The sequence below is a fragment of the Chiloscyllium plagiosum genome, unplaced genomic scaffold (genome assembly GCF_037043375.1).
Source record: "Chiloscyllium plagiosum isolate Xiang-an unplaced genomic scaffold, Cpla_swu_hap1 HiC_scaffold_9, whole genome shotgun sequence".
Classification (NCBI taxonomy): Eukaryota; Metazoa; Chordata; class Chondrichthyes; order Orectolobiformes; family Hemiscylliidae; genus Chiloscyllium; species Chiloscyllium plagiosum.
Window position 1 is genome coordinate 104939104 of NW_028270147.1, and position 16403 is coordinate 104955506.

Here is a 16403-nt window from a genome sequence, read left to right on the forward strand (position 1 = left end):
TTGCCTTAAAAAATGTTTGATACAGGCCATTAGGTCCTGTCTGCGTTTAATCGTATTAGTTTGTCATTACTTTGTCCCTTGTGACAAAGACTGTTGCAGCATTTTTCCTCCCATGAATACCTTGCTTTTTGCTATCTTTGGGATGATAACGGTATTCTCCTCCATGAAAACTAATGTAAAATATTGGTTTAAATTATCTGCTGTTTTCCCTGTACACATTATCAATTCCCGAATCAGAACCTCCAAGGGTTCGAAGCTCACTTTAGCTACTCACTTTTTACATACCTGTAGAAACTTTTGCCGTTGGTTTTTGTTTCTTGTCAATTTAATTTTATGATCAATTTTTTTCCTTTCTCGTCCTCCGCTGTTGTGTCGTTCTTTTCCTGTTGGTACTGTCCTTGACTGCCTTTGTTACGCACGGGTGGTTCACCTTTCTCTTAGAGTTCTCCTTTTTGCCTCAAATAAAATTTTGCTCAGCGTTATGAGAAAAGCCCATCATATCTCAATGACCGAGCATGTGAATTTTTTTAACACTGGATGCTTCAATTTTAATGGCGTTCTCATTGGTTTTTGCTGTTTCAAAGAAGAGCTGAGATCATCTGGAAAGTAGGTGGCAGCTGATTCAGTAGTAGTTCCAGAATTAATTTGAATACTTGCAAAAAGAAATTATTTGCAATACTGTGAGAGCAGGGGTCTAGCCAAATAGCTATTCCAAAGAGGCGGCACACATGTGATGGGTTGAGTAGGGGCCTCTGATTTCAAAAGCATGATGTGATCCAAGTTGTCTTCTAATCTGTGCTGTGCTAATTCTTTCTGGTTTAGATGACTGAATTGGCATGTGCACAGGTCGCAGCAGGATCTCTGACTGCCACAAACCGACCTCATGGAACAGCTCCTGTGCCAGTGACAGTGCTGTTGGACCAACAGAGGCAGCAGCATTCAGACTTCATCAACCAACTTCGAACCAGAGCTGAACCTGACAGGTAAGGTTTTTACACTGCCCCAACCTGATCAATAATATTTAGCTTCTTGGCTTAATAACCTGAGGTTTGTTGCTTGATGCGATGCACAGTTTTTGATGTTTTTCCTCTTATCTGTGATCAGGAGAGGCAGGGTCAATGCACTCAGTCTTTTAGGAAAAAAGGAGGTGGCTCAGTGGTCAACACTGCTGCCTCACAGCGCCAGGGACCCAGGTGACTCCAGCCTCAGATGACTGTCTGTGTGGAGTTTGCACATTCTCCCGTGTCTGCATGGGTTTCCTCTGAGTGCTCCGGTTTCCTCCCACAATCCCAAGATGTGCAGGTGAGGTAAATTGGCCGTGCTAAATTGCCCATAGTGTTCAGGGATGTGCAGGTTTGGTGCATTAGTCAGGGGTAAATGTTGAGTAATAGTGTTAAGAGATAGGTTTGGTTGAGATACTCTTCAGAGGGTTGGTGTGGATTTGTTGGGCCGAAGGGCCTGTTTCCACACTGTAGGAATTCTATTCTATTCTATGATCAGAGTAATTTTGGGGATCTAACAGGATCCTGGTATTCAGAGGGCACTCTGTTAGTTAAAATAGTATTGTGCACTCTTACCTTCTGCAGCAATTTGAGGTAGACTGCTCTGTACAATTTCTTCAAACATTTTGTTCTGGAACCAATCAGGGACTTGGTAATATGATTGATTAATGAGTTCAAAATTGAAGACCCTTTTGGTAAGATTCAATGCAGCATAATAGAATTTAGCTTTAGGCGAAGGAACTTGGTTCTTTTACTAGTTTCTAAAGTTAAAGGCAGTCACAAGGGTATAAAGTAATAGTGAGCTAAATGGGAATGGGATGAGAGGTTAGAATGTTAAAGCAGAAGAACATATTCAGTTATTTCATAATTCGCAACAATGTACATTTATTTATAATAGAAATGCACGATGAAAAGATGGCAACAGCGGTGCATAGCTAAAGGAATTGTGGGTGACATCAAATTGAAAGAAAAGATATACAAAACTGCAAAGGTGGTGGTAGGCCAGAAAATTTGAGAATTTCAAACTATCGAAGGATGATACTTTGTCCCTTGTGATAGAGACTGTTATAACATCTTACCTCCCATTATATACTTTGCTTATTTCCCAAATTTGGGATGGTAACAGTATCTTCCGGATTTGTAAGATAATTGGGCAAATTATCCCACTAGTTACTCAGCCTAAAACAAAGTGCTCTTGTGATGCTGTGGTCATGTCTCCAACTTTGAGCCAGAGGCCTGGATAAGTCCCATCTGCTCCAGAAGTGTTGATTAGGAAAGAAACATGAGACAAACTTCAGTAATTGAATGTACAATCTTGATGGTCTCTGGAAGTTCCAAACTTCACTGTTTTGTATCCTCACCTGAGGCCTGATCTCAATTAATCTCATTTAAACTGAATTGCCTTTTCTTGTGTTGAATATAATTGAGGTTTGTCCTGTCTGCATGCTCCCTTGTGCAAAATCTGTTGCAACCTGTCAAAGAACAAGATTGTGAACTCAGATTCGCTGATAGCCTGTTCAAGGGACAGTAGGTGCTGCAGTATTGATCCCATTTTCCATTGAACTGAGACAGGAGATGGTGAGCTTGCTGACATGTCGTTCACGGAAAAAACTGTTTTAATTTAAAAAATTGCCATGGCTGTGGTGGAATTGAATCCAGAGACTTAGCTGGAAGTAGCTGATCGTTGTTTCTTTCTTTGTTTCATCTCAGAAAGAATGAGTGCAGTCCAACACCAGCTGGATCTGCAGAGAAACTGCCGGACACTAAAATGCGTAACTCCACTTTGTTAGACAGTCTGTCTGAGTCATCCAGACTCAAACATCATGATCGGAGGTGGGCACTTTATGTTCGCTGTGGATGCTTTTACATAGTACAATATTAATCCATAACATATTTCTTGAGTACTGAAAACAACAAATACTGGAGATCACAGTGGGGAGGTGATGGCCCAGTGATATTATTGCTGGACTGGTAATCCAGAGATCCAGATAACATCCCGGAGAACTGGGTTCGAATTGTTCGAATTGAATTCAATAAATATTTGGAATTAAGAATCCAATGACTATGAATCCTTTGTCGACAGTTGGGAAAAACCCATTTGGTTCACTAAAATCATATAGGTCGGAAACTACCATCCTTGCCTGGTTTGGCCTACATGTGACTCCAGACACACAGCCCTGAGGTTGACTCTGGACTGCCCTCTGGGCGTGTTAGGGATGGACAATAAATGCTGCCTAGTCAGTGACACCCTCATCCCATAAACATATTTTTTTTTAAATCCATGGAGAGAGCAAGCTAACATTTTGAGTCTAGATGACTCCTCATCAGAGCTCTGAAGAGTCATCTTGACTCAATGTTAGCTTGCTCAGTCTCCATGGATGCTGCCTCACCTGCTGTGAGCTCCAGCATTTGTTGTTTTAAGTACAGATTCCACCATCTGCGGTAATTTCCTTATATATTTCTTCTGTATTTTGTTTATTAAATTCCCCCTAAATTGCAGCTCCTACTCAGCACCTTACCTTACAGAGTACTGTGACTCTGGTGCCAAAAGCCTCCATTGACTTGTTCAATCACACCATACGTTGGGACAATTGCAAAATGCCACTGTGGCTGAAAGGAATAGAATCAGAGTCATACGACATGGAAACGGACGCTTCGGTCCAACTCGTCCATGCCAACCAAATTTCCCAAAATAAACTAGTCCAGTTTAGCCTGCATTTGACCCATATTCCTCAACCTTTCCTATTCGTGTACCTCTCCAAATGCCTTTTAAATATTGTAACTGTACTTGCATCTACCACTTCCTCTGGCCGTTCATTCCATGTATGAGTCAACCTCTTTGTGAAAAAGTTGGCAACTGATAGTTTCACTGTTGCCTATGGTGAGTGAATCGCTAGGGATTATTGTTCATTCAGGACCACCCCTTGCTGAGCATGGCTCAGGGCCTCAAGAGATTCCAAAATGTGGCTTCAGCCTCCTTGTGGGTTACCACATGCTACTCAAGGCCTTGTGTTTGAGAAGCGCAGGTATTTATGGATGGGGGTGCTGTGGAAGGAAGGAGGCGGCGTTCATTAATTAATTAATTTATGGAATGTGGGTGTCACTGGCTGTGCGAACATTTATTGGCTAATTCTAATGCCCTTGAGAAGGTGGTTGTGAGCTCCCTTTTTGACTCACTGCAGTCTGTGTGTTGTAGGGCCGACTGGTAGTGCTGTTGGGAAGGAGTTCCAGAATTTTGGCCCAATGACACTTAAGGACAGCTGAAAGATTTTCAACTCAAGATGGTAGTGGCTCGGAAGGGAACCTGTAAGTGGTGGTGTTCCCATGAATCTGCTTCCCTTGTCCTTCGAGATGGTATTGGTCATGGGTTTGGAAGATCCATATCGAAGTATTATGAATTTCTGCAGTGTATCTTGTTGATAGTACACACTGCTGCCCTGGGCATTAGTGGTGGAGGGAGTGAATGTGGCCCCAATCACGTCGTCTGCTTTTTCCAGATGCCGTCAAGCTTCTTCAGTGTTCTTGGAGCTGCACCCAAACCAAGCCAAGTAGGGAATAGTCTATTGCACTTCTGACTTGTGGCTTGTAGATGGTGGACAGGCTTCAGGGATTCGGGAGGTGGTTTATTTTTGCAGGATTCATTGCCTCTGATCTTCTCTTGTGGCCACAGTAGTTAGATGGCTAGTCCAGTTCAATTTCTAGTCAATAGTAAACCCCCCAGAATGTTGATGGTGGGGAATTTGGTGATAACAATTAGTCACTAGCAGTAAATGACACCGGGTTATAAAGAAAAGTTGAGCATGGGTTTATTTCTGGGGCTACAGAATGGAGATGTGTTAGATACGTGTAGAACCATGAACAGATCACCCTTGGAGCACTGCAAACAGTTCTGATCTTCATATTGTAATATGGATGTAGAGGCAGTAGGGAATATATTAAAAATATTTACTGGAATTATATCAAAATTGAATTTTAATCCATCAAGCAAGATTGGACAGTCTTATCTTGTTGAAAAAGAGTGACATGGTCGAGGCCATTAAAGTTATGTCGGGGTTTGATAGGGTTGACATAGAAAAGATATTTCTGCTTTTGAATGACACTATCCACTGGAGCTATGGATACAATAGTAGTCACTATTACATCCAACAGGGAATTTGCTGGGGAGGATGTGAGGGGGGGTGGGCGGGGTGGGGGGGGAGGGGGGAAGGTCTTTACCCAGAAAGAGGTTTGACATCAAACTTACACCACCAGGAATAATTGAAGCAAACAACAGATGAATTCAAGAAGAAGCTTGGAATACAAGTTATCAAAGAAAAATATGTTGATGGGTTTAGGTGGAGAGATACAGAAGGAGGCCTGTGTAAATCACAAATACTGAAACTCTGTGTTTGTGTTCTAAACCTGTGCATGTGTGTTGATCTGTGACATTTCTATGGCAGCAGTGGCAGCAGGAAACAAGACAGCCCATCCTTACCATTCTTGGAGGAAAGCAGAACCACCCACCATACAAAGGGAAACAGCTCTATTGAAGAGGTGGTTCAAACAGCAGCTGACAACTCGATCCGCAGTGACAGTCTGCCTTCATTACCTGGTGAGAAAGGCGAATTCTTTAACCAGAAATGATGTTTTGTCCTTCCACTGATCTCATGACTTAAATGGGGAATGGTGTCTCTTCAGTAAACTGATTCAAATCAACCAAATCAATTGTCACGTAAGCACTCCTTCCATACCCAAAGGACATGTGGGTCAAATAGTAACATGTCTTGCACTGATTTATTTCAAGTTCCCTTTCTTCAGTCATGTGCTTAAGCTATTCAATCCAACTTTCTTGTGTTCCCTTTGGATCTGTGGTTGTGCATAAGGAAACTTCCACATGTCCCCTTAAACAATGTGTGATTCAACATAACAGTTGTGTTGAATCGATAATTGTAACCCAACTCTGCTCCTTGGGCAGATAACTAATCCAAGGATTCTAGCTCGGCCTTTAACTTCATGTTCAAATTCTAAATCTTTCAGTGAGCAATGGAAAATAACAAAGAACAATGGCAATCATTTATTGTCTCTCCAGATTCTGTTTCTGTTGCCACTGAGTACTCCCTTAAGTCCGATGACTCAATGATTGAAGATGACACTGAAGAGAAATCCTTCCGTCCCCTTCTGCCATCAAAGAGCCATCGCTGCTTTAAAATGGGGAAGAAACGCAGCCAGCAGGATGATTCTGATGAGGACATACTGCAGGATCAATCGGCTTCAGTAGCTGTAAAAGTGAGTTCTCCCATGGGTTAGCCAAGGGTGAGTGGTGGTGCCAGTTAGTGGGATCTCAGTGCTTGGAATAGTTGCTACTTTCCATGTTCTAAGTATCTTGCCATGAGATTCAGATGTAGAGGATGAGGAGCAGCTGGGGCAATGAGTGTAAGGCAAGTGTTGGGCAAGGGCTGTTTTTTTAAATGATAAGTACCACTCGCTAACAATGTGCCCACAGTTTATAAATCTTGAAGAGGAATTAATCTTTTACATTGTTAATCTTTGTGATCGAGTTACCATGCAGTGAAGACAGAGATTAATATTTACGGGGATTCCTTGCTCACCTAGTCAGGTAAACATAAGCTAAATTTGACTGAATTTACAACTTTCTACTGTCCATTAAAGGTGGTAACAAGATGCAAAAGACAAGTGGTGCTTGCAGAGGAATTTGATTTGAACAAGAGACATTTGTGCAGATAATAAGAGATATTCTAATTGGAAGGATATGGTTAGTGATATCTTGCATGGATCTATGTTGGTGCCCTAACTATTCAGTATTCACAATGAAAGGAAAACCACATTCAAAATTTTGGGCCACTCTGCAGATTAGAGGCAATCTTGAGTGTAGGGAGATGGAAGCATAAAATCAGAAAGCAATCTTGATAGTTTAAATAAATGAAAAAGTTTGTGTCAGCAAGTGAGAGGTTGGATCAAACTGGGATATTTCTTGATTGTGAAAATTGAGAGACAGTGGAGTTTAAAGAAACTTGAAGGGTGTGATCCAGCTGTATACAGTTCATGAAAATGTCACAAACAGGCTCAGAAATGTGATCAAGGGGCCAGTGGAATGTTGACATTTATGTCCAAAGAAGACTCAAAAACAAAGGATTAGAAGTCATGCTTCAGCAGTTCAAAACCTGGTCAGACTAAGCCGTCAGGGCTGGGCACCATGGCTTAAGAAGAGTATCACTCTTGGTGGAAGTGCAATGTAGACTTACTGAAGTGATACTTGGGCTCTGAGGCTTAATTTAAGAAGAGAGATTGAATAGATAAAATGTGAGAGTCAGAACATTGAGGTGTGATATTGTGGAACACTTTTGCACATGGAAATGGATGAAGTTTGAAACTCCCTTCCACAAACAGTGATTGATTTGAAATCAGTTACAAACTTTAAATCTGAGATTGGTAGATTTTTAACCAAAATGCTGAAGGATTATGGGACAAAGACAGGGATTTGTCATGATGTTGAAGATTACCATGATTTGGGTGAATGGTGGAATAGGCTCAAGAAGCTAAATAGCCTCCTCCTGGCGAATGTTGATGTAACCATGACACCCTTATTCTTTGTATGTGCAACTCCTATTCTGTTTTTGGTTATTTATCAGAACCTGGCAGCAAATTAGTAACTGGAGTCCTGACCATAAAATTATCAGTATGAGGGACTTTGCCAGTCTTAATGTGTTTTACAGATGATGAAATGAGACAGTCACCATTTACTCATCCTGATAAATATTGGGATATTTTGATGGGATCACTTGTGATGCAGCATGATTGGCATGTCTCATGATACTCCAACTACTTTTAATTGTTGTTGTTGTCTGCACTCAGTCCTGAGTTTTTGTGGATTGTGGGGCAAGTTTTGCTTGGGTCAGGGGAAGCAGATCACCTCACTCTGTACTGTTTGTTCTCCTGTCTTTCGCTATTCAGCATGATTTGAGCCTGCCCTTCTCTGGGGGACAAGACAGTTTCTCTCAATTCACCATGGCGATGGTGCGACAATACATGGAGGGGGAGGAGATGCGTGCACAGCACCAGGTATCACTCCTCAAGCTGAGAGAACAAGCCTTGAAGGAGAAGACCAAAGCAGAGCTGGCCTGGTTGGAGCACCAGAAAAAGTGAGTAGCTGACCTATGCAGTGATGTTAAGCTGAATAGCCTTTCAAAAATGCAATGTAAGAATGTGCAGATACTTCCAGTAATCCTTTCCGGATAAGGGAGAAAGCTGGTGTCTTTTCTCATTGCAGTGAGGCTGTTGTGCAGAAACTAGGTATTCACATCATCTTTCCCCTTATCACTGTTTGGATTGAGTAGAATAAAGGCAATTTTGATTTTTTTTTTTCAAATTTTTAAGTTTGTTCTTTGAATTTGGGATGTTTCCGGTAATGCTGGTATTTATTTACTATCCCTCATTCTCGAAATGGTCATGGTGGTGAGCTGCCTTGAGCCACTGCAGTCTGCTTGGTCAATATAAACATATCAACTCGCAAGTGCTATTAGGTTTGGAATTCAGGGCTCTGGAATAGATTGATGCAAGACTGTTGTCCTAATCCACGGGTCAGGATTTTAAACAAATTATTTCAATGGATTTCTTCGCTGCTGGTAAGGCCAGTATTGTTAGTATTGTTGTCCATCCTTCATTGCACTTGGGAAGGTGATAGTGAGCCATTTCCTCAAACATCTGCAGTTCACCTTCGACAGGGACAACCACAATGCTGACAGGAAAGGAGTACCTGGGATTTTGATCCTATAGCAGTGAAGGAATGGTATATTGCTAAGTCAGGATGTTGTGTGGCTTGGAGAGGAATTTACAAGTAATGGTGTTACCATGTTATCTACTGTCTGTGTCATTTTAGGTGGTAGACGTTGCAGGCTTTGAAGATGCTGTTAAAAGAATTGAGTGAGTTCCTGCAGTGCATCATATAGTGCACATAGCTCTCACTGTTTATTGGTGAAGGGCGTGAATGTATAGATTGGTGAATATGATGCTGATCAAGCAGGTTGCTACATTCTATTTGATGTTATGTTTCTTGGGCATGTACTGGGGAGACAGGAAGTAAGTTACTTAGTGAAGAATTTTCAGCTTCTGACCTGGTTTTGTTGACACAGTATTGTTTAGCTGATCAGGTTCAGTTTCAGGTCGAGGGTAACTCTAATGTGAATTGTGAGGGAAGCAGTGATGATAATACCACTTCATATCAAAAGGATTGCAAGAGATGGTCAATGCTTGGTAGGTATGGTGTGCATGCCATCCATGCTGCCGTAACACTGTAGTCACATATGTCATACTAGCTGTGGGCAGAAGATTTCCTTCTTCAAAGTCCCTCCATGAATTAGTTGGGTTTTTATGGCTGCTCAACATCTTTGTGGACACTTTTACTGACACCAACCTTTTATTTCCAGAGTAACTTTTAAAATACCCTTTTTAATTTTGTGAGCATAAACAATATCTTGTGGAGATAAATTTTCTCCAAATCGAGTATGACAAGCATGGAGGGCATTAAAGTTATAAAATATTAAGAAGAATTTGCTGTTTAACAAAATCTTAAACCCTGATCATTCTCTTTCTGGTTTCGTTGCTAATTCACCAGTGGTGAAACTGTGTGGTCTACTTGGGCAGATTTATCCAAGTTTGTCTGTAAATTCGAGCATTATTATACCATGTGTTGGGAGCCGTGGTTTACGAAAGAAGTTGAATCTCTTGTCAAGACGAAGAAAGGACTTATGTTACGATGAGATGTGAAGTTCAGTTATGGCACTTGAGAGTTACAAGTTAGCAAGGAAAGACCTAAGGAGAGAGCTAAGAAGAGCCAGGAGGGGACATGAGAAATCACTGGCAGATAGGATCAAGGAAAACCATAAAGCTTTCCATAAGTATATCAGGAAGAGAAGAATAACGAGAAAGATCAGGGCCAATCAAGGATAGTTGTGGGAAGTTGTGCATGGAGTCCGAGGAGGTGGGGAAGCACTAAATGGATATATTTTTTAGTATTCACACTGGAAAAAGACAGTGTTGTCAAGGAGAATACTGCGATGCAGGCTACTAGACTAGACGGGATTGATTTTAACAAGGAGGTGTTAGCTATTCGGGAAAGTGTGAAAACAGATAAATCCCCTGGGATGGATGGGATTAATCCGAGGATTCTCTGGGAAGCCAGGGAGGAGATTGCAGAACCTTGAGCTTTGGTCTTTATGTTGTCATTGTCTACAGGAATAGTGCCAGAAGACTTGAGGATAACAAATGTCGTCCCCCTTTTCAAGAAGGGGAATACAAACAACCCTAGTATTATAGATGAGTAAACCTTATTCGGTTGTGGGTAAAATGTTGGAAAAATTTAAAAGAGATAGGATTTATAATCATCTAGAAAGGAATAAATTGATTAGGGATAGTCAACACAGTTTTGTGAAAGGTAGGTCATGTCTCACACACCTTATTGAGTTCCTTTGAGAAAGTGACCAAACAGATAGATGAGGGTAAAGCAATTGATGTGGTGTATATGGATTTCAGTCAGGCATTTGATAAATTTCCCATTGTAGGCTATTGCACAAAATACAGAGGCATGAGATTGAGGGTGATTTAGCTGTTTGGATCAGAAATTGGCTAGCTGAAAGAAGACAGAGTGTGGTAGCTGATGGGAAATGTTCATCCTGGAGCTCAATAACGAGTAATGTACCGCAAGGATCTGTTTTGGGTGCACTGCTGTTTGTCAGTTTTGTAAATGACCCAGATAAGGGCATAGAAGAATGGGTGAGTAGATTTGGAGATGAAACGAAGGTCAGTGGAGTTGTGTATAGTGCTGAAGGGTGTTGCAGGTTACAGAGGGATATAGATAATAGTCCTAGAATCATTGAAGAAAGGATTGGGAAGGTGATTCAGGAGATGAGTGACAGTAATAGGGTGGTTGTTATGGGGGACTTTAACTTTCCTGATATTGATTGGGAAAGCTATAGCTCAAGTTCGTTAGATGGGTCAGTGTTTGTTCAATGTGTGCAGGAGAGTTTCCTGACACAATATGTAGACAGGCCAACAAGAGGTGAGGCCATACTGGATTTGGTTCTGGGTAACGAACCAGGCCAGGTGTTAGAATTAGAGGTAGGTGAGCACTTTGGGGATAGTGACCATAATTCGGTGATTTTTACACTCGTGATGGAGAGGGATAAGTGTGTACTACAGGGCAAGAATTATAGCTGGGGTAAGGGAAATTATGATGCGGTGAGGCATGACTTAGGATGTGTGGCTTGGAAAAGTAGACTCCAAGGCAAGAGTGTAAATGATATGTGGAACTTGTTCAAGGGGCAACTATTGAGTGTCCTTGATAATTATGTACCTGTCAGGCAGGTAGGAAAGGGTCGTGCGAGGGAGCCGTGGTTTAATAAGGAATTGGAATCCCTTGTTAAATGGAAGAGGGCGGCCTATCTCAAGATGAGACGTGAAGGTTCAATTGGGGCGATTGAGAGTTATAGGGTAGCCAGGAAGGACCTGAAGAGAGAGCTAAAAGCAGCAAGGAGGGGACATGAAAGGTCCTTAGTAGATAGGATTAGGGAAAACCCTAAGGCTTTCTATAGGTATGTTAGGAATAAAAGAATGACTAGGGTAGGAATAGGTCCAGTCAAGGATAGTAGGGGGAAGTTGCGTGTGGAGGCGGAAGAGATTGGGGAGACACTGAATGAATACTTTTCTTCAGTATTCACTCAGGAACAGGGCATTGTTGTCGATGAGAATACTGAGGCACAAATAAGTAGAATGGATGGCTTTGAGGTATGTAGAGAAGAGGTGTTGGAAATCCTGGAAAAGGTGAAAATAGATAAGTCCCCTGGGCCTGATGGCATTTATCCTAGGATTCTCTGGGAAGCAAGGGAGGAGATTGCAGAGCCATTGGCCTTGATTTTTATGTCCTCTTTGTCTACAGGAGTAGTGCCAGAAGACTGGAGGATAGCAAATGTGGTTCCCTTGTTCAAAAAGGGGAGTAGGGATAGCCCTAGTAACTATAGGCCGGTGAGTCTCACTTCTGTTGTGGGCAAAGTCTTAGAGAGAATTGTAAGGGATAGGATTTATGCACATCTAGATAGGAATAATGTGATCAAGGATAGTCAGCATGGTTTTGTGAAGGGCAAGTCGTGCCTCACAAACCTTATTGAATTCTTTGAAAAGGTGACGAAGGAGGTTGATGAGGGGAAAGCGGTAGATGTGGTATATATGGATTTTAGTAAGGCGTTTGATAAGGTTCCCCATGGTAGGCTACTGCAGAAAATACGGAGATATGGCATTGAGGGTGAGTTGGAGGTTTGGATTAGGAATTGGCTGGATGGAAGAAGACAGAGGGTAGTAGTTGATGGCAAAGTTTCTTCATGGAGTGCCGTCACTAGCGGTGTTCCGCAAGGATCTGTTTTGGGACCATTGCTGTTTGTCATTTTTATAAATGACCTGGAAGAGGGGTTAGAAGGTTGGGTGAGCAAGTTTGCGGATGACACGAAAGTCGGAGGAGTTGTTGACAGTGAGGAAGCATGTGGCAGGTTACAGCAGGATATAGAGAAGCTGCAGAGCTGGGCAGAAAGGTGGCAGATGGAATTCAATGTAGCTAAGTGCGAGGTGATTCACTTTGGGAAGAATAACAAAAAGATGGGGTACTGGGCTAATGGTCGGATACTTGGTAGTGTGGATGAGCAGAGGGATCTTGGTGTCCATGTACACAGATCTCTGAAAGTTGCCACCCAGGTAAATAGTGCGGTGAGGAAGGCATATGGCGTACTGGCTTTTATTGGTAGAGGAATTGAGTTCCGGAGTCCTGAGGTCATGATGCAGTTGTATAAGACTCTGGTACGGCCGCATCTGGAATATTGTGTGCAGTTTTGGTCGCCATACTATAGGAAGGATGTGGAGGCATTGGAACGGGTGCAGAGGAGGTTTACCAGGATGTTGCCTGGTATGGAAGGAAAATCGTATGAGGAAAGACTGAGGCACTTGGGGCTGTTTTCACTAGAGAAAAGAAGGTTTAGGGGTGACTTGATTGAGGTGTACAAGATGATTAGGGGGTTAGATAGGGTCGACAGTATGAACCTTTTCCCGCGTATTGAGTCGGGTATTACAAGGGGGCATAGCTTTAAATTAAGGGGGGGTAGATATAGGACTGATGTTAGGGGTAGGTTCTTCACTCAGCGAGTCGTTAGTTCATGGAATGCCCTGCCAGTAACAGTGGTGGACTCTCCCTCTTTATGGGCATTTAAGAGGGCATTGGATAGGTATATGGAGGATAGTGGGTTAGTGTAGTTTAGGTGGGCTTGGATCGGCGCAACATCGAGGGCCCAAGGGCCTGTACTGCGCTGTATTCTTCTATGTTCTATGTTCTATGTTCTATAGATAAGCTGCAGAGCTGGGCTGAAAGGTGGCAAATGAAGTTTAATGCAGAAAAGTGTGAAGCGATTCAGTTAAGAAGGAGCAACAGGAATAAGGAGTACTGGGCTAATGGTAAGGTCCTTGGTAGTGTAGATGAGCAGAGAGATCTCAGTGTCCATGTATAGATCTCTGAAAGTTGCCACCCAGGTTGATAGGGTTGTTAGGAAGGCATATGGTGTGTTAGCTTTTATTGGTAGGGGGATTGAGTTTCAGAACCACAAGGTCATATTGCAGCTGTACAAAACTCTGGTGCGGCCACACTTGGAGTATTGTGTACAGTTCTGGTCACTGCATTATAGAAAGGATGTGGAAGCTTTGGAAAGGGTGCAGAAGAGATTTACAAGGATGTTAGCTGGTATGGAGGGAAGGTCTTATGAGGAAAGGCTGAGGGACTTACGGCAGTTTTCATGACAGAGAAGAAGGTTGAGAGGTGATTTAATTGAGACATATAAGATAATCAGAGGGTTAGATATAGTGGACAGAGAGAGCCTTTTTCCCCAGATGGTGATGGCTAGCACAAGGGGACATAGCTTTAAATTGCGGGGGTGATAGATATTGGACAGATGTTAGAGGTAATTTCTTTAGTCAGAGTGGTAGGGGTGTGGAACGCACTGCCTGCAACAGTAGTGGACTCATCAACTTTAAAGGCAATTAAATGGTCATTGGATAAACATATGCATGATAATGGAATCATGTAGGATAGATAGGCTTCAGATTGGTTCTACAGGCCGGCACAACATTGAGGGCCAAAGAGCCTGTAGTGTGCTGTAATGTTCTATGTTCTATGTTCATGTGACTTTGCCATGTTCTCTAACCAGACGCCTTCGAGACAAGGGAGAAGATGATAAGATGCCATCCATCCGTAGGAGACAACGTGGGCTTCTGCTCAGGTTGCAGCAGGAACAGGTATGACCCACTGAATGCCAGGGAAAATGTCGGGCTATCCACTAATACTTCATGAATGAGCATATTTCCCCAAGGTTCCAATGGTTGCAAACCTTTTTTTCTTGGTGATATAGTTTTTCCTTGAAATGCCAACAACAAATGCTGCTGAATATAATGTATATGCTCGGCCTAGGGACAGATTTCCATGCCATGGTGTTTCTCAATGCAGTTCTCCTACTGGCAATGCTTTGCTATGATTATCCTCAATAGTGCACATTAAGGGGAGAATTAATAATCAAACCTTGAGAAGAATGATTGTACAATGAGGCAACAATACTTTGAATGCTGCTTGTTGTATTTTGAATTTGTTGATTTTTCCCCCCCCTTATCCCTCCATGTGAAAGAAATTAGCTGCCTGCTGTTATTGCAATGGATGAGTTCTCACACATACAAATGAACAGATTCCAGCTCTCGTTGGTTGTCAAGTACCCTTGATTTGTCTTTAACTTATGACATTAATTGAAAGGATGCATCATTTATTGCCATTTAAATGTTTTATTTTTCACCCTTGCTTTCCCCTTGCCCTTGTACTTTTTTTTTAAAACTGCTTACAAGGCATGGCATTGCTGATTAGGAGATCACTTAGTTTGGATTCCTAATTGCGTTGGAAAAGCTGGTGAGCTGCTGCCATGATCCTGGTTAAAACATTGTCCTGTCTCTTTGTTGCATCTGACTTTGTCCTAAAGCCATCTTTATGGTTTTCACTTTGTCCTGTTTTCTTCATGAATTGTACATTTGAAGTTTGAGACAGAGATTGCAAGCCAAGCCAAATTACGTCACTACCATGAGTTGGAACACAGTGAAATTGAGATATTAACTAACGCTCAAAATTGCTCAATTGTTCTGACCTTGACTTTAGCAATAACAGATCTTGGACAACAAGGTTAGAACTTAAACAAAAATATGCAACTTTAACAGAATGCAGATGAATTACAAGGAAACGAAATTAATATGTACAATGTAAGCTCAATCTGCTTTGAACATTTACCCTACTTACATGGAACATTACAGTGCAGTACAAGCCCTTTAGCCCTCGATGTCACGCCAACCTGTGAAACCAAACTAAAGCCCATCTCACCTACTCTATTCCATTATCATCCATATGTTTATCCAATGACCATTTAAATGCCCTTAAAGTTGGTGAGTCCACTACTATTGCAGGCAGTGTGTTCCACAGCCCTACCACGCTGAGTAAAGAATCTACATCTGACATCTGTCCTCCATCACCCCTCAATTTACAGCTACGTCCCCTCGTGCTATCCTTCTGCACTCCACCGACTTTAATGTCATCCACAAATTTACTAACGCATCCTTCTCTGCCCTCATCTAGGAGATTTATAAAAATGAGAAGCAGCAGTGGTCCCAAAACTGATCCTTGCAGTACACCTCTGGTAACTGAACTCCAGGATGAACATTTCCCATCAACCAACAAGTCTGTCATCTGACAGCTAGCCAATTTCTGATCCAAACCGCTAAATCACCCGCAGTCACATGCCTCTGTCTTTTGTGCAATAGCCCACCTTGGGGAACCTTAGCAAACACTTTACTGAAATTCATAAACACCACATCAACCCTTTTCCACCTGTTTGGTCACCTTCTCAAAGGTTTGTGAAGCATGACCTACCCTTCAGAAAACAGTGTTGATTATCCCTAATCAAGTTATTCCTTTCTAGATTATTATAAATCCTATCTCTTGTAACCCTTTCCAAAACTTTGCCCACAACTTGGCTTCCGCAGATTTCTAGAGATTTAACTTATTTTTTTACAGTCTGAGAATTGTTTCTCAGAACTTTCAACAAATCAATCACTGGAAAATAACTAACGAGAGCAACCAAGAACAGCCAGTCCAGAAGAAGTCCAAACCAAACCTGTCTCCTGCCCAAAACCCAGTCAGAGCCAATTCATTTTGTTTTCCGCCTCTTTTCAACATTCGCTGTTAGCAGTCCTTCCTAGATTGTTCAACTTAACATCCAAATTGTCTCTGAGCACAGCAGCACCCTGGTGCTGAAATATCTGGAGTGTTCTTAGACCAGTAATTAATCT

The 16403-nt window shown here is 42.0% G+C and overlaps 1 pseudogene; it reads left to right on the forward strand.

Moving 5' to 3' along the window:
* The window catches only part of LOC148149223 (centrosome-associated protein 350-like), a 758453-nt pseudogene that overhangs the window by 37668 nt on the left and 704382 nt on the right, over positions 1-16403 (forward strand).